The sequence below is a fragment of the Parasteatoda tepidariorum genome, chromosome 7 (genome assembly GCF_043381705.1).
Source record: "Parasteatoda tepidariorum isolate YZ-2023 chromosome 7, CAS_Ptep_4.0, whole genome shotgun sequence".
Lineage (NCBI taxonomy): Eukaryota > Metazoa > Arthropoda > Arachnida > Araneae > Theridiidae > Parasteatoda > Parasteatoda tepidariorum.
Window position 1 is genome coordinate 45,487,450 of NC_092210.1, and position 25,011 is coordinate 45,512,460.

Genomic DNA, 25,011 nt, shown 5'->3' on the forward strand with positions numbered 1-25,011 from the left:
TTCAGGGGCACCAAATTAAGTGGGCAAATGTTGCGCCCACAATAAGGACAGATAATACAGAGAATGAACGAACATTCATGCTTTGCCAGGGATTCGAACCCAGAACCTTTCTGATGCAAGGAAATTTCCCTGACTCCTCTACTCAGACCGTTCGACATTTTATGAATATCATTTCAATATTTGCTACAGTAATCTTAAAAGGATAAACTATCAAAAAATGCAAGTTTTTTTTTTCATTGTTACTGTGTTTACCTCCTAAATGTGATTGGACCGCGTTTTTGCAAATATTTTTTTGCGTAACAGATCATTTCAGATTTCATTAAACTGTTCGAGCCATATATTCTAGATTGCGGTTAATATATTTTTGATGACATAAGTCACAATCTGTCGATGTCTTCGCGGAGGAAGTACGTTTCAGCGTCAGATTTTATAACTTAAAATGTCATCTGCAGTAATTCGTTTGTAATTTGTTAGATTAATAAGGATATAGATAGCATATTACAACCTCCAACTATTAAGGTAGCATTTTATGACGTCAATCATCCGAACATTAGATGAATAAGGTTATTCAGGTGCTCCGTATATAAAATAAAATGTTTTTTTTTTTTTTTTTTTTTTTTTTTTTTTTTTTTTTTTTTTTTTAAAATTTAATTTCATACATTTCAGGAGAAATGTATTATTTTTTCTTATAAATTAAATCTGTTATGATATTAAGTAATTTAACATCCAAATTTTTTTTTCTGCAAACATATTTTTTGTATGGTATGTTTTTTTAGCTTAGTGTTTTTTTTTTAAATTTTTTTTATTGGGAAACAGATTTGTTTTGTTTAGTGAAAATAGTAATAAGTCACGTGCGTGGCTGTAGTGAATAATGGACGTGCCAGATATAGCAAGTGAATAAAGAAAGAAAGGAAAGAAAATCAGTTTGCAAATGAATCAGCTTGCAAATAAACAGGATGTTCTGTAAAGAACTCTCTTTATATATGTTACCGTCAATGACAGAAATCAATAGTTACTTTGGTGAATCACATAGTTGCTTTCAATCACATAGTTGCTTTGGCGAATGTTCGAAACATTTGTTATATCTGATTTGATATTAATTTATTTGCTGATATTATATTTATTCGATATTTTAATATCTGCTGAGGATAGATTAGGAGAAACATCAGTGTTCGGAGTACCGGTTAAATGCATACAATGCAATTGCACTGAATCTTAAAAAAGCATTGATGTAGGGCATACCGGGCAGTGGCATTTAACTGGACCTAGTATATGTTTCGGACATTTAGAGTAATATATAATCCCTATTAAAAAGAGAAATAAATAAAGTAATATGCATTGGGTGTAGTAAATAAATTTTTAACAAGAAAAAGGCAAAATTTACGTGATAATATGATAAATCTCAATTAAGGAACGCCGAAGTGCAGAGCAGCAAAACCTGTTTGTTTACAGGACTAGAATGCTATTTCTAATTTAGTGGTTTTAACTCATCTCTATTTTCTCTCGCAATTAAAGGACCTTACACCCGAATTCGATTTTCTCAAATGTGATTTGTCGGATTACTAGCATTCATATATTTCTTCTGGCCTAAACAGTTATTTGCGACAGTTTTTGTTTAAAATTTTTAATAAGGATTCTGAAAATACATATTAAGATCGATCTTTAAGGAATAACCTATGTATAAATTTGTTGAACGGCTGTAAATTATTTTTTGCTTAATTGTGCAATAAATACCATTCGGTTAAATTATAAATTTTGCAAAAATTTTTTGAATCATGTTAATGTTTGAATGAACTGTATTTTGCGCAATTATTAATTAAGATTTTCAATGTTAATCGCTTTTTAAAGACAGGGAAGAGGATCTAATGTGCTGGATCTCTATCTCCAACATATTAAAGTACGCATGATAATGCAAAATTTATATTAAAAAACTAATTAAATTTTCCAATTATTTTTTCTCACATTTTTATTATAATTTTTATTATCTTATTATTTTTTCTTAATTTTTTTTAATTGAGTTTCAAAACTTTACATTGTAAGGTAAGAAGTTTTAAAGTTTTTTTAAAAAATCAAGTGTGAAAATACTTACATTAAAATTTTAAATTTGGTAACTAGTTTCAATAGCACACATTTTAATTAACAAAATAACTAGTTACTTAATTATTTTGTTAGCTAAAATGTTTACGGAAATAACATTTTTATGATTCTCTGCAGATCAACATGAACGAAGAAAAAAAATTTTTCTTCTTTTTGACGAGTTCCTTAAAACCGATAATGAAATTTAAATGATATTGTGATTTGATAACAGTTATTATGAACTTTATTTATGCATTTATTCTTTTGTGGAGAGAGAAAAAGTATTAGTTACAGTTTAAACTGATGAAAACCGATTGGGATGATGCCAAAAATTCTCTTAATTTGCATCCCACGAAAACAAAGATATTTATCAAAAATCTAAAAAACAGGCTAGCATATACTGTTTAATTACCTTTCAAAAAATGCAAAATTCTTCTATAATTTTGTCGGAAAAAGTTTATATTGTCTAAATAGTTTATTTAGTTGTGATATTCTAAATATAGTTAATTTAGTCTAAAGTTTATATAGTTATTATAGTCGAAAGTTTACCTAGTTATTATTGTCTAAAATACTTCATAATTTATTTCTTAAATGATGATTGGGTAAAGGCCTTGTATTTTAGATGTATTGAAAGCTATTTGCCGAATAGAGTAAAAATCGACCATCAGTTTATTTGTGGAAATTAAATTAAAAGGATTAAAAGCATATTTAGATTTTTCCTCGTCCATCCCCATCCCCTCAACAGTTGAGAAGAGCCTCTGAACAGCAGATGATTAAATAACAGTTTTATGTTTCATGGTTTTATAAATTACTGTCAGAAAAACTGCCTTGCGTCATTTAATGCAATTTAAATTCCATTAGTGTGAATACCTTAGGATTCTAAAGAATCGAATATGTCAGTGAATCTGTCAGTAATTATCTGTTTGCAAAATGATTTATACTCTACGTAAGACTTTTATGCTTTCAACACCCTTTACCACATTGCCTGGGGCAAACTAAGCTGCACTAAATTTATTCCATCATCTATGAGGAATTCTAATATTGAAGATGGATACTGAGATAATCTTCGGAACTTGTATTTCCAGCTCTAATTTTTTGTAAGATATCAAAAGTCAATGATCGGACGGTTAGAATTATAAAAATTGTTGAGATATTCATTTACATTTAATGTTCTAAGTAGAAAGGTAAAGCTTCTAAACATGATGAGAACTTGTATTGCTTTATGTACTATTTTAGTTTTGATTCACATAGCTGTTGCACCAGGTTAGTTTTTCTTTCTCTTTTTTATCGTGATTATTTATTTATTTTTTAAGTTAGGTATTTTTGTAAATTACTCATCATACGTAATCAACGAAGAATTTTTTTTTAAATGGGCTCAGGCCACAATTTTAAAAATGTTGAAAATTCGTGAAGCATTGTTTCGAATTTTTTACACTGTTTCACCACAAAAAAGGATACAAAAATTGACCCCAGATTTTCTATCAGCTATTTATAAAAGCTTTTGAATTTATAACTGCGTTAATAAAATTGAGGTTTCTAATTTTTGACAACTGAAAATATTATACTTCATTGTTTTTTCTTTCGGTATTAATTTTAAATAGAAATGAAAACTATTTTTATAATATTATAAAAATGTTTGGAAAAAAATTATAAAATTTTTTAAAATTAAAATTTTGTATTTTTTAAAAGCTTTTTAAAAAAAATTATTATGATATAAAATTTAGAAATGTTGTGCGAATTTTCTAAAAATAAAATAAAGTATGATTTTTAAAATAAATAAATTCTAAATTTTAGGCAGTTATCTTGAATAGGTTTTGAAATACATCGTTTCAAATATGTAAAGAAGTTTTAAATGAAAAATAATAATCAATGAAGAAACAAAGAAAAAGTTTATGGAGAAACAGTTTTCGTAATTTCAACATTAAGTTTAATAAGGAAATAAAACGAAACCAAGTCTGACATCGCAATTTTACTGAGATAAAAACATACTTTCTTTTTACCAATTAAAAGTTATTTTATTACATTAATTTTCTAAATAGAAAAGAAAAAAGCTCATGATTTTTGTGACTTTTATGCCCGCAACCCCTTAAACCGACAACTTTTTAAATAAATGTATTTCTTTAACTGTAAACCACATTGATTACCCAACTGATTAAGCGATAGCACAAACATAAAGAAGACAATATTCTTATTTAATATTATAGAGAAATAAACTACAACCAATGAGTTTTATTTATTGGTTACTATCCCACCTATATATTAATCGTCATAAAAGAAAACCGACACCCAATAGTTACTTATAAAATTATTTTGAAAAACTGTATTTATTTAAGTTTCATCTAATTTGATTTGTGCACAATGGATAGCTTTGATTGCTTATGTACGTTGGAAAAAATCAAATTTAACAAGTATATAAAGTATGAAATAATCATGTTTCATTTTTTACCTGTTTGGCATTTCCGAATTTTCACATTTGCTGATAACATACATAATTCGCCATATTGTTCATATTTTGCTGCTTAATGTCAAGGTTACTAGAAATGTATATTATATTTTTCATCAGCTTTTTTATCTCTTTAGGACTAATAACTTAATTCGATTGTTTAAAATGACGCTTCTGTTCCTCGTCCCTAACCTTATTGTCAGATATTTAAATCAAATTTTCTAAGTAAGTAAAACATGTTTACATATTGTTCATGTATTTCTTGCTTGATACAAAGTATACTTGAAACTTTTAATAGGTTTTTTACTATCTTTTTATCAATTTACAAGCATCAGAAAAATGCTGTCCCTACCGTAAATATTATTTAATAACCACTAAAGGATTATATCTGGAACCAGATTTGAATAAGTCATTTATATAACTCCCTTTTCATTACGTACAAGTACAAATATACTAAATTTTTGTACGATAGGTTAATGATTTTAGCTACCAAGACAACATGAAAAGTAAAAATATTTTTATTGGATGACATTTCTGTCCCCACCTTCTATATTTTATCATAGTTTTGTAATTTAGTTTTTATTTCATTGTAAATAACCATTCAAAGGAATAATTTAAAAAAAAATTCACATAATGCTCTTATAGGTTTTGATAATCTTATTTTTCACCATTTTGAAATTTGTATCCCCTGTTACTAGTGTCTCTTTAAAAGCATTTGTGGAGGAGATAAAAGTAACTATTAGAGAGACATTAGCATTGACTGTTTTTTTTACTGTTTTTTTCACATGAAATATTTTAATATAATACTAAGTTCAGGAAATAATTAAAATGAAAAGTATCGTGTAATTTATTTATTCATATTTTTTAACCAATGCACTTAGTTTGTGTCTCAAATGTATATAATATTATAACGGTGATGAATTATCTGAGTCGTTTTATACGCGACGCAACAGAAGTACGCAATCATTTCAATTTGCACCACAGATAATCTATCAAGTGACAATAATTATAGTACTGATGAGATGAAAGGTTAAAATATGAGTTGCTGAGATATCTGGTATCCAGGACATGTTAAAAAAAATTAAGGAGGTTGAACTAATAAACTTTGTTAATAGGACTAACAAGCTAACTAACTTCCTACTAAACTAACAAACAAATAAACTTCGTTAGTTAGTAGGAGGTTAAACTAATATACTTTGTTATGCCTTTCCGATGAATACAGAAGACAGGAAAGTGATTTTATTGGCCTTCAAAATCAGACAAACAAGAGCAAAATTGTGTATCACTGTGCTCAGTGGATTGAATTGAAACAATTAATATAACTTGTTTTACAAAAACAAAAAATATTAATGTGACATAAATGGTATATTTGAATATAGCAAAATGAATTAAACTTAATTACTATTTGAGTTAATTTTTACTTCAAGGTCACTCAAGACCCTTAACAGACATTAGTGCCTCTTAATCTTATAAGAATAAAGAATTACAAAATTATTTTTAGTTAAATGTTAGTTTAGTACACACAAACTTGTGAAAAATTTGTACATTTAATAGATTAAATAAGCGTATGAATTATGCATAATTTGAATTAAGAAAAAAAAAATTTAGATTAAAAAAAAATGAAACTCTTGAAATGAAATTGGCAGTTTGCGTTGTAAAATTTTGTTGTTCTATTTTAAATTGTTTATCTAAGAGATTATTTTTGAGCTATTATTTTGGAGGGTTAATTACTGCGTATTTTTAAAGTGGCTAAATTCATTTTAAAAGAATTTATTCAATTAATAATAAAATTGTTAGAGGGGTAGTGGTGAAATTTTTTTTGCCTCAATAAACAATTATTTCCTCACCAAATATGCATACTATTCGTATCAGGGTATGTTTCATGATCGCCAATCGTGCCTAGATTGATTTGAAATTTGAATGAAAATCTCTCATTGTACAAAAGGGAACGAGATACTACCTTTTCATTTTACAAGTTTCGTTTTTCAGACAATACCACACTAGATTAAAGAAAGTCGATGACGGGGGTCAGAAATTTCGTTTTAAAGATCATATTACAGTAAGTTTGCAATTACTGAGGATCAGATGTGATTTTATGCCAATAATTTGGCTTAAAAATATTAAATGTGTAAACTATGTACAAATGTTATTAAATTTATGTTTTAATACAAATGAAAATTGCCTCGTATCGATTCCAAGGCTGCCAGCAATTTTTATTCAAATTAATAAGCACTTAAGAAGCTATACTTAAAAATTAGGAGCTTTTTAGGGAGCTTAAGCCACACCCGCATATATTTATTTAAATCAAATAACATGCCGAATAAATTTAACAACGAAAGAAAATACGTAAAGAAAGCACCGAATACAAAATTTTTTCAGAATTTCTTATAAATTTACTTGTTTTAGGGTTTTTATTTACGAAGCTTAGAATTAAATTTGTTTTTATTTATTTATAACATTGGACATTTTTTCATCGCCTTTTTTACTTTAGTTTCTCATTAGCTGTTACATCAGTTTTTATCGTATTTTGTTCAGCTTCCATTATATTATCATTTTGTAAAGCAGCTCTAAAAATTTTGCTGTCTTTAGTGATTCATTTTTTGTTACAACTGCTTGTTCTTCAACAGTTTTATTTAAATATTTTAGTTTTTATTTTAGATCAAATTTTTTTTCTTTCCAATTTCTTTTTATTTGCTTTCTTCTTATTTTGAACTCAAGATGCATTTTCTTTTTCTCTCTCTTCTTTCGCTAGATATCTATGATATGCCTGATATGCAACATTAGCCATTTTAATTACATTACTTGTTATTGGAACTCGAACAGCTTTGTTTGAGTAATGATGTTTTGAAACGTCAACAATGTTTAAACTTGCATTCAGTATTCATTCTTTCATTAAGGTTCTTTCTTTGGAAAGAATGCGATTAGAAATAGAAAACCCTCGCACTATGTCTGAACTGCCGTGGTAAGGACTACCCTTACCATTTAAAAATATAGAAAGCTATAGGAAAGCTTCTAAAAATATAGCTATAGGGTATTTCAGTTTTCCATTTTCTCCTTTAGCATCAATATAAGTTGACCAAAATGAATCGATTCGATTGGCTTTAAAATTTTCTTGACTGATCTGGGAAAATTTTCACTCATCTATGGGCACATCAATTTAAATATCGATTGCGAAACTTTGTGCAAGTTTAGCAGTATTATTTTTAAAAGCTGTAATCAGTCACTGGAGGGTTCAAAATTTTTAATTCGCATTTAATATCATCATGCATAAAATCTACAAAAGGATCTTCCCATTTGAAGAACAAAGTAAACTGATTAACCAGTTTTGCATTGGATATAATGAAGAATGATTTGCCTTTCATAATTTTTTAATTAAAATATTCAACTATTATTCTGATACTGCATTAAGTCTTTGCTGTCCCTTTCAGGATGGAATGAATATATTGTAAGAAATATTTACCTAGTCAATTCCATTGTCCTAAGAGCCTTTTTGTAAGTTCTAGCACCAACCACCTGCTTGAAACAAGTTTTGTCAATCTTAGTATTAGAATTTCCTCCATTTAGCCTTCTCTTCTTGATAACTATTCATTGAACTAGTTGCATTCTGGTTAGGCATTGAAATAGTTGCATTCTGATTAGTTATCTAACAGTTGCAGACATCAGATCCATATTCTTCGAAGTCTTTTAAAAAATGTAATGTGCTCGTTATGTATTATGCATGCACCAATGCCCAATATTCCTTTTTTTCCCCTAACCATAAGGATTTTTTTTTAAATAAAAAGCTTGTTTTTTTTAGAGTGAATAAGTCATTAGTTGCAACGTAAATTATATTTTTAAAAGGTTGCTTTGAGTATGCTTTTCAGAATATTCACTTTCAGGTGTTCAGCATTTGTATGCTCCATAAGAAACTCTGTAAGTGATAAAAAACTATTTGTTTTTTCTTGTCATACCAGGAATTTATCTTAACTTGAAGTAGTTTTCTACCAGTATTATTAATAGTCTCGTTATAAGTGACTGATTAATACGCAGAACTTGGTGAGTTTTTTACTATTTCCTTAAGGAATTAAGATCCTTAAACATCTATTATAGAATAACTAAGTTTGTTTTTTATGTAAAGGGAATTTATCAGGCACTTCTGGGAACACTTTGCAGCGAACAGCATCACGATCATTAAATGGCACAAGAGGAAAGTTTGAAGACACTAGTTTAAGAGCTCATAATGATTCAGCTATGCGTACTTGGCGATGCTCGGTGGCTGAGCAGTAGCGCTTCGCGCTGTCGTGACACAGGTCCCTGGTTCGATCCTCGGCCCGGGCAGAGTTGACTCAGCCTTTCATCCCTTCAGTGGGTCGATAAATGAGTACCAAGCATGCTTGGGAACTGAACACTGGGGGTTTCGCGTTCGGTTGACCACCTAACCGGAACATCTGCTCCTGCACCCCAGAGCCCAAAGGTCAAGAAAACTGAGATGGGCACAGTAGGAGTTGGCCCTCTATGGGCTGTTGCGCCGCTGAGTTTAGTTTTATACGTATTTGGCGTTGCAGAGTGGAGTTGCATTATCAACAATGATAACTAGATTAAACGAGTTTAATTTATCAGAATTTTGTCCATGTATTTTACTTTCAGCATGCCCGATAATTTTGCTGAAACTTTTGTTAATCGGGAGTATTATTTAAAAGAAAAATAATGAAAAGAAAATGCTTTATGCTGCTATTGTGACATGAATTTTAAACAAATCTAAATTTTCCTGGTAAAATTTAATAAAAATGTTTTCTGGAACTTTATGGAACCCCACAGTGGTGAAAGGATTTTATGGGACCAACTTAAGAAATCAAGGCGATTTAGGAAAAAGAAACAACTGGTAGCACTCGTTTTATTTAATATCCTTTTATAGAGCCGTGGTGGCTTAGGGGAAAGAGCGTTCGCTTTCCAATGAGGTGAACTGGGTTCGAATCACAGCGAGGGCTGGTCGATATGAATGGGGCATCCGGCTCGCTCCGACCACAGTGCTGACCAAAAATAAGATATCCTCAATGGTAGACGGATCATAGGATACAATCACCTTTCAGTCAGGCAAACCGTGAGAAGTTTTTGGGGTTTTCCTCTCCATGTAGTGCAAATGCGGGTTGGTTCCATAAAAAAGTCTTCCATGACAGCAAATTTCTTCCAATACTTGATCCAGGAGTTCCCCTGTCTTTTGGATTAGGTTCAAAATTACAACGTTATGGATTTGAACATTGGTAGTCAACCAAAAAATTGGGTCAGCTGTTCAGCGACTTATATAAAATATCCTTTTATGGAGTCGTGGTTTCTAAGGGACTACAGCACTCGCGTTCCAATGAGGTTAACCGGGTTCGAATCCCGGCAATGGCTGGGTGATTCGAATTCCGCAACCGGCTCGCACCGACCGCGTTACGAACGTAAAATATCCTCAGCGGTAGACGGATCATGGGTAGAGTCCCCTTGCCGTCAGACTAACCATGGTAGGTTTTCGTTGTTTTCTTCTCCATGTTACGCAAATATGGATAAGTGCCATCAATAATCCTCCACGAGGCAAATACTCCCCCATACTTGTTCCAGGAGTTCCCTCTTCTTCTGAATTGGGTTCAAAATTACAAGGCTACTGAGTTGAACATAATAGTCGTAATCCCGAAAATTGGGTCGACTGTTCAACGATGGTTATAAAATAAAATATCCTTTTATAAACAGTTCTATGGAATTTTTGAAAGAAAAGGTATATATTGAAAAATAATTTTATGGATAATATATAGTCTATAAACATAATCCATGTTCGATTTCGTATGTCAATAATAACTTTTGTTTATAAGCTTACCTTTAGTGCTATCTATTTATCAATGGGGGGCCCTAAAGCGTTAAATCTGAAATGAGAATCTTGTAGCAATGTGGATTGGTTGGAAGTTATCTACATAAATAAAAAAGTTAATTAAATGTAACATGCGTAAAATTATGGAAAGGTAACCAAAATAATAATTAAGCGTGGAAAAAATAAAATGAGTTCGAAAAGTAAATAAAATAGGTATGATTAATAAAACAGAATTATAAGTTTTGAATGACGCTTGATATTTTATTTTTTATTAGATTAAATAATATTACTCTTATCTTATTTCTATTCTATATTTCTATTCGTATCTTAAATCTAATAATCTTGGTTGCAAAATTGAATGGAATTTTAAAACGCGAATGTTTTTCTTAAAATTTAATATTAATAATTAAAAGTTATACTAATATTAAAAATTAAAAGTTAATAATTAAAACGATACAAAGTTTGAGTGTTTTAACGATTTTTATCTACAGAAGTGCAAAAAAATTCAAATTATATTACGAATTAAAAATAGGTCATAGTAAAAGAAAAGCACAGTGAGCCAAATAAGATAAGAGACTCATCCTTTAATAATCAGGCATCTGAACCATAGCTTTGAGTAAATAGAAAGCATCGATAATGTCCTTTCCTTTAACCATACATAACACATAATTGCTTATCTTTAAGAGTTTCCATTCTGGGCCTCCATTCTGCCTCAATAGAAGCTAATGCAATTTCTTTTAATGACTTCTCCAGAAACTTATCGAATTAGACTTAATCGAATATATCTTGCCTTCTTGATTGCGTGGTTAATGCATAGCGAACATATGTTTACGCATCCAGGCACCGTCACAGCTTCCACTATTTAACATATGTAAATAAATAGGCAGATGCGTTTTTTTATGAACTTAATTATAAATAAATCCCTGTAATTCTTTAAAATGAATAATATAAAAATTTGACTATAGCTTGAAGAAAATTTGTGTCGTCTGTCAAATCATGGATTAACCCCTTCCTTCTCGCTCCCGTGAAAATGACGGGTTGATATTTCGTTCGTTATTTCTCGCTCCCGTGATATCGACGGGCTGGAAACTAATTAATTTTTTTTTGCCCGGAAAACATTTTATTTCTCATTTTACACACCAGATAGCAGTACCAGGATATTTTTAAGGTAATTATAGATAGATAGTTTATTTTAAACCAGATGCCAGCACTAAAGTCAGCTAATCAGCACTGATCAAATGCGTGTATTTGTGATATGTTATTTGTAACCTTAGCAAAGTTACCTAGTTAGGCTCTTTGTGAATGCATCTGGTTTGTGCTTAAGATAAAATTTATTTTTTAACCCCTTCCTTCTCGCTTCCGTGATATTGACAGGGTGGAAACTAATTCATTTGTTTTTGTTTTTTTTTGCCCGGAAAACATTTTATTTCTCATTTTACACACCAAATTGCAGTACTAGGATATTCTTAAAACACATATTTTTAAAATTTTCCTTGCTTGCTGGAAAACCAACATTTAACACTGAATGTTGGCTTTTCCTAAAAATCAAGTTTTTTAAAATTTCAAGCTAAAAACAAATTAAAAATGCATATATATAGTTCATACACATAGTTTCATATAATTTTCAGGGATAAAAAAAATAGACACTTTTATGACCGTTTTCTTGAAAATTAACCGATCATTAAGGGGTTAACTAGGCCTGTCTCAATACATCGTATTTTAAAATAGCATTTATGCTGTTATGTGTTGCTATTTAAAATATTTCTGCAATTTACAAATTTATGGTTTGATGGCAACAAGTGTGATTATCATGCCTGTCCCCATCAAACCATAAATTTTCTTAGACCATAAAATGGCGGCAACTTGAAGGAGTTTATTTTGCATTTTAAACCTTGATATTAAATTTAACGATACAACGATTCAACTGGAACACGGATGTGGTTCAATTTAGTACCTGGTTAAGGTTGAAACAAAGTCAAAGATATGATATTTCAATGTACCCATATTAGAGTTCAGAGTTTTCAAAGTTTTTTTTTGTTTAAATCACATAAAAGTTTTCAATGAACCTATAATAATTCGTCATTGATACTTAATAATATACAATGGAATGTGTCAATGCTTTGTTATCAATTTATTTTCTATTTTTAGGTGTGAAGAAATTAATTGATAAAACAAGACCTTTCAGTGTATATGCTGAGGTAGGTTTTGTATTGAAGTCTCGTGTAATTTTTATTTAAGGTAAAATTTACGTAAACGGTTATTATTTTATAAGTATTTTTATGAATACGTTTTTTATGAATTATATGTTATCGAGAAGTTTTCTTAATCTTCTTTTTCATTCCACTCATTCCGTTTTCCCCCTTAATATTTAAAATCTAATGTTTTATCGTTATGTATATTATTATATTATTATCATTATATATCAAAGCTAATGTTGTATAAAAATAAATATATAGATAAAAAATACAAATTAAATCAGACAAGTAAGTTATAACTATTCTTACCATTTATCTTGTTCTGCATTTTAACTGCAAAGCTGGCCTTTTTAAATATCAAATATTCTATTTTTGTAATTGCATAGAACTTGTTCTATAATGCAATTTTTATTTTCTAACGTCGCCTTTAATTGCAAATTACTTGGAATTGTTTTTAAATATTTACTGAGTATGACTAAAAGTAGTTTTTTAAAATTTAATTGTTACAACTAATAACTGTTACAACTTTTTAGCTATTATTATGTTTCCTTTCAATTTCATAAAAATCCCTCAAACCATGTTTTTCAAAAGTTAAGGACCATACGTAATTAGTTTTAAGTCTGATAAAAATAGAATTGTTTTCTCCTTGTAAGTCTAGTGAAAAAACGATTTTACTATATTAATTTAACATTTATTAAACACTGTCGTTACATTGCCTAACATTTCATTGCATTAACATTTCATAGCATAATTAACGAATTCATTTATTTACAGTTAATAATAAAGTTTCTGATAAGCACATAATTTATTTGTTTAAATTTACTTTTTTTCCAAGCTAAATTAGAGTTTAGAAAGAATAAAAGTGAACTATTTATTCTGGTTTTAAGTAAATTGTCATCTAATTAAGTAAAATATTGATAGAAAGGTATCTACGTTCCTTCTTTGATAATCTCTACTAACCCACTAGTGCAGGGGTGGCGAACCTTTATACACCAAAGTGCCATTATTTCTAAAAAATTGTTTAATGAAATCACAGACGTGCCGTCAAATAATTTTGACTTCATGATTATTGGGAAAATAATAATACTAAATTCTATCAACTCAAAACTCGTTATTTACATTGAAAAGAAAATACATTTTGCAATGTCTCAGTTAGACGCGTAATTCAACTTAAAGTAACATCAGTGGGACTTCTGTTATTGCAGATTAAATGACAAATAACTTATATTAGGTTATAAGGTATTAGTTTGAGCAGGACTGTTGATTTATTTGCTAGTTATTTATTGTTAGCTTGTTTTTTTTATGGTCATTAATTGTCTTTTTAGCATTAATTAATTGCTAATTTTTTTACTTATAATTGTTTATTATTTTGTTCGTTTTTTGTGAATTTTAATTTAATTGTTACATATGCTTCATAGTATAATAGCATTTGTGTAATAACAGTTCATAGTGCAATAACAATTGTGATCGGTGGCGTGCCCGAAATATTGTGTCGCGTGCCATTGGTTCGCCATCCCTGCACTAGTGCAAAGCCTCCCTAGGGATAAAAGATGGTCACTAGTACTAGCGTTTAATAGTTGAATATTTTACGGAACTAAACTATATTTTATAGAACTATTCTGTGTACAATGCGTTAAAAAAACGGTCAACCCTGAATAACTTTCGATCTACTAGTCGGAACTTCACGTTTTAGGACCTAATCTTAATGGTTAAAGGGGGTGACCTCAAATATGCTAATTAAATAATGCAGACGATATTTGAAGTTACGAAAACATATATAAAAATGCACTTTCTCTGGCAAAACATGCATTTTTATCGATGGATTCGGTTTTCTAACTCCCAAAATATAGGGGGTGGCCGCAATCTGGGAAATATGTTCCTGATAGTTTGGTCAAGAGAGCGGTCAAAAATTTGGACCACTTAATGTTAATTTTATTTAAGTATTTAGCTATATTTAAAGAACGTTTCAAATAATTTCAAAAAATTTTGCATGTCATTATAAAATTCGTCTGTTTAAAGATAATCCTATGCAAAAAATAACTTTTAGTAAATATGAATTAGTTTTTATTCTTTTCTTTAATAACAATTGAAAAAGTTTTTAATTGTAAGGTATACAATTTTTCACATCATTTTAAAGAAAATACTTTTACGTGGCAAAATATAAAATTTGAGCGAAATCGATCAAATAGTTTCTGAGAAATTGAAGTCTTTAAGAAGAAGTCGTATTTTTAAAAATTTGTTTTCTTAGGAATTATTTGACCGATTTCATCATTAGATCAAAAGTTCAGGGTAGTCTGTTGATTTTTTGTGACCTGTACAATAATATATTTATAATATAAATATTTATACTTGCATCTGAAATCGGTTCATGGTGCTTTTTAAAATTTAAAGTGATTAATAATAAATAAGACTGCCTCCATTTGTGCCTCCATTTAGTATCAGAAAGACAATTACATTTTAATCAGTGTCGTAATATGGAAATAAATCTGACAATTACCTGTTAGGTCAACCTCTATAATAGATTCGGCTGTTACTTGGTTGCAATATATATACGTGAAAAAAATCTCAATACGTGAAAAAAATATAATTTCGCCAATTAATTTCGCCAACCAATTTAAAAGTAAAAATGTTAGAAAGTCTTTTACGCAAATTTTATAGGAAAATTGGTTTTAAAGCAATTAGGATTTTACTTCCATTGATTAACTGTCATGATAAATAGGGCACCCACTCGTTTTAATAAAAGAAAAACTATTTAAAACTAAATAAAGTACATGATTTATTAGTTTAGCAAGGTTTCGTCTTTCAACTAGTATAGCAGTTTAAATTTTTCTCGAATACAAAAGTTTTCCTTCATTTTCTGAAGAAATTTGAGAATTATTTTTTTTTCTTTCTAGAATCTAAATAATTTAGAAATGAAAATAAATTAGGCATCTGAATTTATCAATTTTTTAGTTCTTAATATATTTTTTAAAATTAAATGAGAAATTTAATTCTATCTATGGGACAGGCAATCAAAATTTCATCCGTTCTTCTGAATTTACCATCTCAATTCTTATTATTTTGATTTTTAATAAAGCAAGAATGAAATTTGATGAGTTATAATATCTTATATTTCTAATCGTCTAAGCGAATATTAAAAAATGAAAATATATCTCTAATACCATTGTTTTAATTTGTTTTATGAAATCATTTCAACATTTTCTACATAAGTACACACGTGGGAATTCGTTATTAATAAATGTCACTCATCCTACCGCACTCTAATGCTCCCCAATATGAGTTACTAAAAATAATTTCGATTAAAGCTAGCGTTTATCACCAAATTCAATATTTGATGGCACTTATATGAAATAGCTTCGGGATATATGTGACGCATATTTTAGTGATTTGCATATTTTCGAGATAAAATGAGTTTGAGCCGGGGATCGCTCACGAAGTCTGAGGTATCGAATGGAATTTTTATTTTACTTCTCAAGAATTCTGTTTATTGTTTAGTTTTCCTAAAATATTTCTGAGGTTATTAATTACTGTAGATTTGAAGGAGTTTACTTAAATCCGCGCTCCTCAAGTTAAAGTCACGAAATATTTCTAATTTGTGCTTCCATACGCGAATGTGGATAAATATTTACTTAATGGTGCACTTTATCTATTAAGGGCCCTTCTCATACTTAAAACGGATTCTAGTTCCTCTACTTTAATCTACGGATAACGCAATTTCCTTATTTATTAAGTATCTAATTAATATTTTGGAATGTTTGCATTTTTTTAATTTTATTTATTCAAATGTGTTCTATTGAGCCTGAGAGGAAGGTTTAGTTCCATTTCTTTTCGGTAAATTTTTTTCTCTGTCAGTCATAAAGTGTTATTCTTGTGGGAAGGATTGCTTTGAGGACTATAGTTGGAAAAGTTAAAATCACCCCAAATTGTTTAAGCCTTTGCCGTTCGTGAAAATTAAAAGAAAGTGCAATCGGCTTAATCACCAGAGGGAAATAGTTATTGGATTATTAGATTTCACTTTGATCATGAACTTTATTTAGAATCAAAATGTTTATTGAATTTTGTTTTAATGCTTTTCTTAGGAATGCCGTGAAGATCTTAACGAATGCTTGGATCACTCGTGGGCTCATTTACCTGATGTGAGTTCATTTTACTATATTTTGATTGTGTTCATAATAGAATTTTTAGCAGTTTATTTTGTATGGATTTAGAATGTTTAAAGTAAATTGATTTGTTATAAGGTGCCAACGCTTATAGTTAGTTAAAGTTTGAAGTTTAGACAAAATTTAAAAAAACAATTTAAAAACTAAAACAATTTAAAAGAATATTTTGTTTTCAATTATTTCGTAATAACTGTCCTTAATGTATATCTTTAGAAATCTTATCATAAATTAAGGGGAAAAAACGTGCACATTATAGGTTACAATCTAATATTTACGATGAAACAAAAAAAAGTTATCTAATTATGGTGAACAATGTAGTGGAATGTGATAAAAATAACAAAACCAGTTTAATTTTCTGCTGAACCTTTAAAACTGACTGAAATTTCATTCTAATCCTCACTTCCAGCCCTTTCTTTTTAATATCCATCAACCAAAGAGGACTTGGAGTTTTCAGTCCTGCCTTCTTGTTTATGATTCACCAATTTTTGATATTTTGTTCTTTTTCCTCGGTTAAATATCAGTTTGGGACCCTTAATCCGGTTTTTCTGCTGCGTTTGTGAAAGGAATTCTAAAAGTATATAAAGTCAGAGATTACAGAATGCCCTGCATCTTTTTCGGATTAGTTTTTATAATATCCAAAAGAGATGCATTTTATTTATTATTTTTCATTTAATCAATATTTGGGTAAAATATATAATTGTAAGAAAACGTTTTTCAGGAACATCACATCCCTAATTTCAAATTTCTATAATTTTTTTAACAATTTGTATTGCATCCTTAAATTTACGAATGTTCCAGATTTTTCTACTAAAGTAAGAAGTCATTATCCTTTTCTTTTTGTAATTTTGCATTCCAAGTGAATTAAATGACTCTTTAAATTTAAAAATGATTGTTTCATCCGGAATGGAATGCATTACCATTTGATCACTAATCAACAATATACAGGGTTATAGATTTTCTCCTTCATAAATTAAATTTCTACTGTAATACAGAATACATCCTATTTTCAATAAAATTGAATTTCTATTCTATCCGATCCATCTTATTCACAAAAATGCTATTTATTTTTTTCCCCTACCAATGTTCCATAACATGATTATTTGTAACTATCAATAGAACTTCAAATTTTGATTCTAAGCATGTTTTTGCATTTTAAACGAAGGGGAAATGTTCGAAGATTCTTATACTATTGATATATCAATATAAACAATAAAACAAAGTTATGAGAGTTACCAAAAAATGCAGTAAAGATAAATTTTAACATTTGATTTTAAGCGCTATTTTTACTGAAAAATTTCCAACCTGAAAATGTGCTCTAAAATTTTTAATAAAATTGAAATTTAGAGAATGAAATGCAACTTTTGATGCAGGAAAATGAAGCTAAGTTAAATTTCTTTTCACTCTAGCCTGCGTGTCAGCTACCCTGCAACAGTTTATTTAATCTTTCTGCGTTCGGAAAAGAACTGTAGTTTGATTAATTCATGACACTTCTCAATACTTATCACGTTTTTCACGTGTAAACCTTCCGATATGCTATGTCATAATGATGGATTTTCGTGGCAACATATAAGAATATGGCGTCCATTCTTTTGATATTTTAAGAGCTTTTGACTTATTTCGAATACTTCTATTTCGTGTTCGCTTAACATCGCAGAGTGATAGTCTGGCAAATATAAATTGTTCGTTTATCTACGAAGTTCACTGATATATGCTATTCTCAATTGTTGAAATTAAAATGTCCAACAATAGTGAAAAATAAAATAATCCATATTATATATATATATATATATATATATACATATATATAATCTTTCTAATAACAATATATTTAACTAAATTATAAAAAGGCATACATTTATAATAAAATGATGATTTCCCTGATTAAAAACTTGGCTTTACTNATATATATATATATATATATATATATATATATATATATATATGTAGCATAATAAATAAATACAAAAAGGAAAAACGATGATAATTAAAAAAAACAATAATATTTGAAGAAAATATATTTGAAGCTGAAATACAAAATTTTTTTATCTCAAACGAGAACGAAGTCAAACTAAAAAACCATCTTGTGAAAGCACTAAAAGTGTCAGCAGGTAGGTAGGTACTTTATTTACGACGCACTAGAGTGGCACAATGGGCTATTAGCGACGATCTGGGAAACATCCCTGAGGATGTTCCGAAGATATGCCAACGCAATTTTGATCCTCCGCGAAGGGACCACTCCCCTGCTTTGGGTAGCTCGACGACTGCGCGCGAAATCGAGCATTTTATGCTAGAACAGTTTAACGAGGACCAATACCGAGCACCCTCGGTCCTTACGCAGGCTGATCAAAGTGGTCACCAACCTGCCTACTGATCGCAGCCAGTGATGTTAGACTTTGGTGTTCTACTGGGAACCGGTCCCGCAGTAAACTGATCGTCAAGACACGGCTCCCAGCAGATCACCGAAGTCAAGCATCACTGGCTACGGTCAGTGTGCGGATGGGTGACCACTTGGATCAGTCTGCGTAGGGACCGTGGATGTGTGGTATTGGTCCTCGTTAAACTGTTCTACCGTAAAATGCTCGACTGCGCGTGCAGGTCGTTGGGCTACCGAAGCGGGGGTGCCATCCTCTCTGCAGAGGATCAAAATCGTGATGGCAAGTCTTCGGATCATCCTCAGGGATGTTTCCCAGACCGTCGCCAATAGCCCACTGTGCAGCTCAGACGTAAATGAACAACAGCAACAATCTACTGGGAACCATGTCTTTGGGATCAGTCCACTGTGGGGCAAAGTGCCAACAGAAAGGAAAAATAATAAAAAGAAATAAAGTTGTACGCACTGACATACATGGCAGCATCGTTTTAGGGGGTACTGCCATATAGCCTGTGCGGGAGCACTTTCAACGATTGGCGGTATATAACAGCAGACAATCATGCCCCCTATTGCACCAGGGCAAAAAAAAATCTGACAGCAAGTCAGACAAAGACTATATACTGTATCCCCGAAAGTTCAAGTAGAAGGACAAAAATAGAATTCGAGTACCAAAAAAGGAAATGGGTTCGAAAATGATGTGTAAAAAGATGAAAAAATATAAATGAAAATGGAAAATTTACATAATAATCTCTAAATTAAATAAATTAACCTTAATGTAACGAAAGAAAATAATAAAACGACAGGAAATACAGAAAGGCACTAGATTATATTTCAAGGTAATCTAACCGAACCTTCAATGTTTGGGTCTCCCATCTGTAGCTTAAAGTTTCTCATTACTTCACTTCGGAAGGCATTCCTTTACTGAGTCAGGTATCTATCTTTAAATCCAATCGGACCGTCGCCAATAGCCCATTGTGCAGCCCTAGTGCGACGTAAATGAACTACTATTACTACTTAAATCCAATCGGCATATTACTATGCAGGAGAAGTTTGCGTAAGTTGCAGTTTTTTAAAATAAGTATATCATTGCTGCAAATTAACTTCATGCGATTAATTTTAGATAAAAAAAAATATTTCTATAAATACTAATTGATGAATTAGAATACGAAAAAAGTTGACTTGTTAACAGGGAAAGGGAAATAGTTTATTTTATCATAACTATCAATTTGAACGTCAAATGAATCTGATGTAATGCATAAATCGAGAAAATCTGAAGTAAAATTAGTTTGATTAGTTTTAATTAAAGTTCTTTCTTCTGGATAGATTGTGTTTTCAAAATTAATTCCTTTCGATATTTTATTGATTTTTCTATTATCTTATGATCGTTTGATGGTCATGTAAATAATGTATACTTTCTTTCTAGTCACCACCTATTGGATATTGCTGTGAACACTATAATTATGTAAGTTTAAATATTCAAATTTTTGTATTAAAATAAATTGGAAATAAAATCCGTTACAATTTATTTTTACTTATGTTTCGTTTTTAAGGCTTTTTTTATTACTTACTTATTTCTGATATTTCAGTATTGACTTTTTACAAAGTATATGTTTTTACTTGAATTATTTTAAGAAATATGTTTAAAATCATTACCATAAAATGAAAACATTACTTTACAATAATAAATATTATAGAGAAAGTCCGGCGGATTTATCTTCTATTTATTCTTTAGGTTGTAAATAATTTTACATTTTCTAAATTATTTTAATTTACAAAGTAAGTTAAATACTTTTACCATGTTTTAACCAAGTTATATTTTTTACTATTTTGTTTATTTATTAAAAATTAATGATTATTGGATAATTTTTAACTTCTATTTTTTTTAACAATTATTATTTTTTTCAGTGCCTGTATGGACCATGATTTTTCATTTTTGAACTTGTTTGTGCTACTTTATTCACCATTCAGCATTCACTAATATTTATTTCACTTTTAGACTTTGTTAAATATGAGTTGTTCAAATTGAAAAAAAAGAAGAAAACAATTAAAGTTGTCTAAATTTTTAATTTCTCACATGTATAACAGAAAGTGTATGAATTATTGATGCTGAAGAATATTTAAATTATGGCTCTATTTTCTTTTTAAAAATTGTATATCTTATAAATATTACTCTATGGAATACAATGCAGATGTAAATTATTATACTCATTAAATTTTTAAAGAAAATCGTCGAACGTTATTAATTGTGTATACATCACTGTTTTCAGAAAACTCTTGTTAAAATTATGAAATAATACATCAACCATATGCAAGCCTTAATGTAAAAAAATACAATTTGTTTTATATTCAGGAGTCTTAGAATACATTTTTTGAAATTCTGTGTAGGAATGAGAAAGCTAGTATTTTGTAAATATTTATAAAAATGGATTTTACATTCGCCAATTTTTTTGCGTAGGTGTATGCCTCGAATTCATTAGAAATTTAATTAAATTTCAAAAGACAACTATGGAAGAATCAAAAATTTGAAGACAGAAGATAACCCCCTGGTGCACCAGCAAGAAACTATTAAAAGTTGTAAATGAGAATCAGATATTAAAAAGAAAAGTATCGTGTATGTTTCTAGAATAGCATGGTCACATCTTAAGATAAAAAAAATTACAATTGAGCACTCATTTTTTTAAAATTCTTTTTGTGAAATTAAAATCCTTATTAATTTCTGATAGATTGATTAAATATTTGAGAGGTAAACTTTCAGAATGTTTTAAAAATTGCTATGTTGTCTACCGAACTTTTTTTATAACTTTGTAATAAACTGTTCTACCTGTGTTATGCTATGAAAAGTTGCTTTAAACAAAGCTGAGGCATAGAAGCAACTACAGTTCGTTTGATTTTTGTGAATGAAAATAAATCTGGATCAATTCTGATTGCCATGAAACTTTGGAAAGCAGCCATTTCAGTTTCCTTTTTCGAAGCAGTCCCCGATTCGTAATCTAATTGTGGTGAAATAGTTTTAATTCAACTTTAAAAGTTAAGTGTACTTATTTTTAAAGGGAAAAAAAAAGATTGATCAAGATTATAATTATTTGCTTAAACTTTATTTCGATTTTTTTTTGAGTTTCAACTATAGCACTATCGTCCAAAATTGTCTACAGTGAGTATTCCAAGTTACTAACATTGGTTCAATTGCTGTACTTTAACAGAAATTAAAAAGGGAACACTGCTGTGACATTAAAAACTAAATATATTTTCAAATAAACTAATGGAAACCATAAATACCTGTCTAAATAACTTTTGATTTTCACGTTCGGATCTTCATGTTCCTAGGATAATGGCTCGAGGGAGTCAAAATGCTAATCAAATATGCTAATTAATTAATCTCAAATATGCTAATTAATTAGTGAAGACGATATTTTAAGTTATGAAATCAGACACAAAACCGTACTTTCTCTAAATAAACATAAAATTTTTTATAAGGGATTTGGATTTCTGATCCGCAAAAGCTGAACGAAATCGATCGAATAGTTAATGAGAAATTGAATTTTAAATGAGTCGTTCATTTAAAATTGATTTTCTTAGAAACTGTACGACTAATTTTGCTCACATTTTGTATTTTGCCACATAAAATTATATTCTTTAGAATGTTGTAAAAATTTGTATACCTTACAATTCAAAAGTTTTTTTGACCATTACTAAATAAAATGCTAAATAATAAATATTTGTTTAAAGTATAAAATATTTTGCATCATTTTAAAGAATGCAATTTTGCATTGCAAAAAACAAAATTTGATCACAATTGGACGAATAGTTCCTACGAAATCAAATTCTAAAAATACGACTTTTTTTGAAGTCATTTTTTACATGGAATTATCTTCGGATGAACAAACTATAATAGCGTACAAAATTTTTTAAATTCGCTTATAGAGTTTTCAATATATGGCTGAATACTCAAAAATGTAAAATTATAATAAAGGGGTTCAGATCGCTCTTTCAGACAAAACTAGTAGGCCATATATTTTTTCACAATACTGCTTTAGTAACATTTAAAAAGATAGAAAAAAAATTGAAATTAGATGTCAGTAGGGGGTGTAGCTTGCTTGATTAAAAAAATGTTTTGTTATGCATGTAAGACCATTTTAACTGAGATATTTGCATGTGTGTTGGTTAATATTTTCATTAGATTGTGCCATTGTTCTATAGTCAAGGAGACAAGCATACATTTCAGATATTACTTTTTCCTAAAATTAGAATTTTAATTAGTAATGCAGTTTTTGTAATATTTGAAGGATAAATTAAACATAAAAACAAACAGAGTTTCATGCTATTTTAAATTAATAATGTAAGAGCATTTATCAGAAATACTTCAAAGTGAAATCGTAATTATTTTTATATCAAATAATGGTTTAAAATTATTCATTATATGAACCAACTGAAGAAAAATGTAAGAAATTATTTATAAGTTTCGTTAAATACAGAAATTTTTTTATTCCAATACAGGTCCGGTTTCGTTTTATTTTCCATTGATGTTCTTAATTGAATTTTGTTTCTCCAAATCCGCCGAGATACAAGTTAAAAAACGAAAAACATAATTCAATCATTTGTGTCCTTTGGCAAGTAAGCTTGACAGCATTGAATTTTTTCTAAATAGTTAAGCACAATAAGAAATTTTTTATCCCACTTTTTAAGTTCTTAGTAATAGCTTCAGGATTAATAAGCGTTGATTCCGTAACTTCTTTTTTGATTTATCAATACAACTGTTCAATTTCAACTTTCTTATATGTAACAAGATCATTCAATTTCTGTATTTTTCTAAAAACTGTTAAAAATTTTCAGTTAAAATACAGTAATAATTGAAATATTTTTCTGAGTAAAACTTAAGAAGAAATATTGTAGATCGTGGATTGAGGTGAGTTTTTTTATTAATATGAAAGAAAAGCTTTTGCTTTTCATGTGTTTTAAACCAAATTTATATCGCTTTCATAAAAAATAATAGCAGTATGAATAATATAAAAATATATAAATGATGAAAACAAAAAAAAAGGAGATTTTTTAGAAATAAATGCAGCATAGAAATTGTATTAGGTGGGTCGAAAAGTAATGTCGTTTTGGTGTATTTGATATTTGCTGTCAAGATTCTATTTTTAATCAATAATGTATTCACCCTCGATAGCAACAATCGTACAATGCCGGATCGAGAAAAAATTAAAGCTGTTTTTTAAGACTAACGAATATTTAGAGCTCCGAAACGACATTACTTTCCGGTCCACATAATATATGTATGTACAAACACTTATGTCTTTCAATTACTATATTCAGTATAGCTTTTGTCCTAAGTAATTATAGCATGTTATAAAAATATTTTAAAAGGAATGATGCAGACATAGAAAAATAGTATACAGGAAAAAAGGGCTTCTCAAAATTGAACAAAAATGTTTTAAACTTGCTGATTTTAAAAACTCCTTTGTTCAGTGTAATTTTTTTTTTTTAGAAAAAATGAGAGTGGAAGAAGGATTGCACGAATTTAATTATGTGCAAGTATTTATATACCACAATATATTCTGAATAACTTTTACCCTAAATTATAATAATAAACGTGTCATTATTAAATTATTAGCTGAATATTAATGTTTCGTATGGAGTGAAAAGGTAGATAATTCATAAATCTAAATTAATCAAGACAACGAAATTTTACTCTAAACTGAGACATATACTAACACAATTAATAAGGCTAAAACAATTCCAATTATTTTTTCGTTATTTGTTGACCTTACTGGTAGATTTACGCTATCAGGTTACCTTAAACATACCTTTAGAAGTACATCCTCAAAATAAATACTAATTAAGTCAGTATTATTTGGCCTAATGCTGCTGATAGAGGTCGACTCCTGATAGTCAAAAATTACCATAATCAACAATAGTCTCCGGTACTTATCCTTTTTAATTTA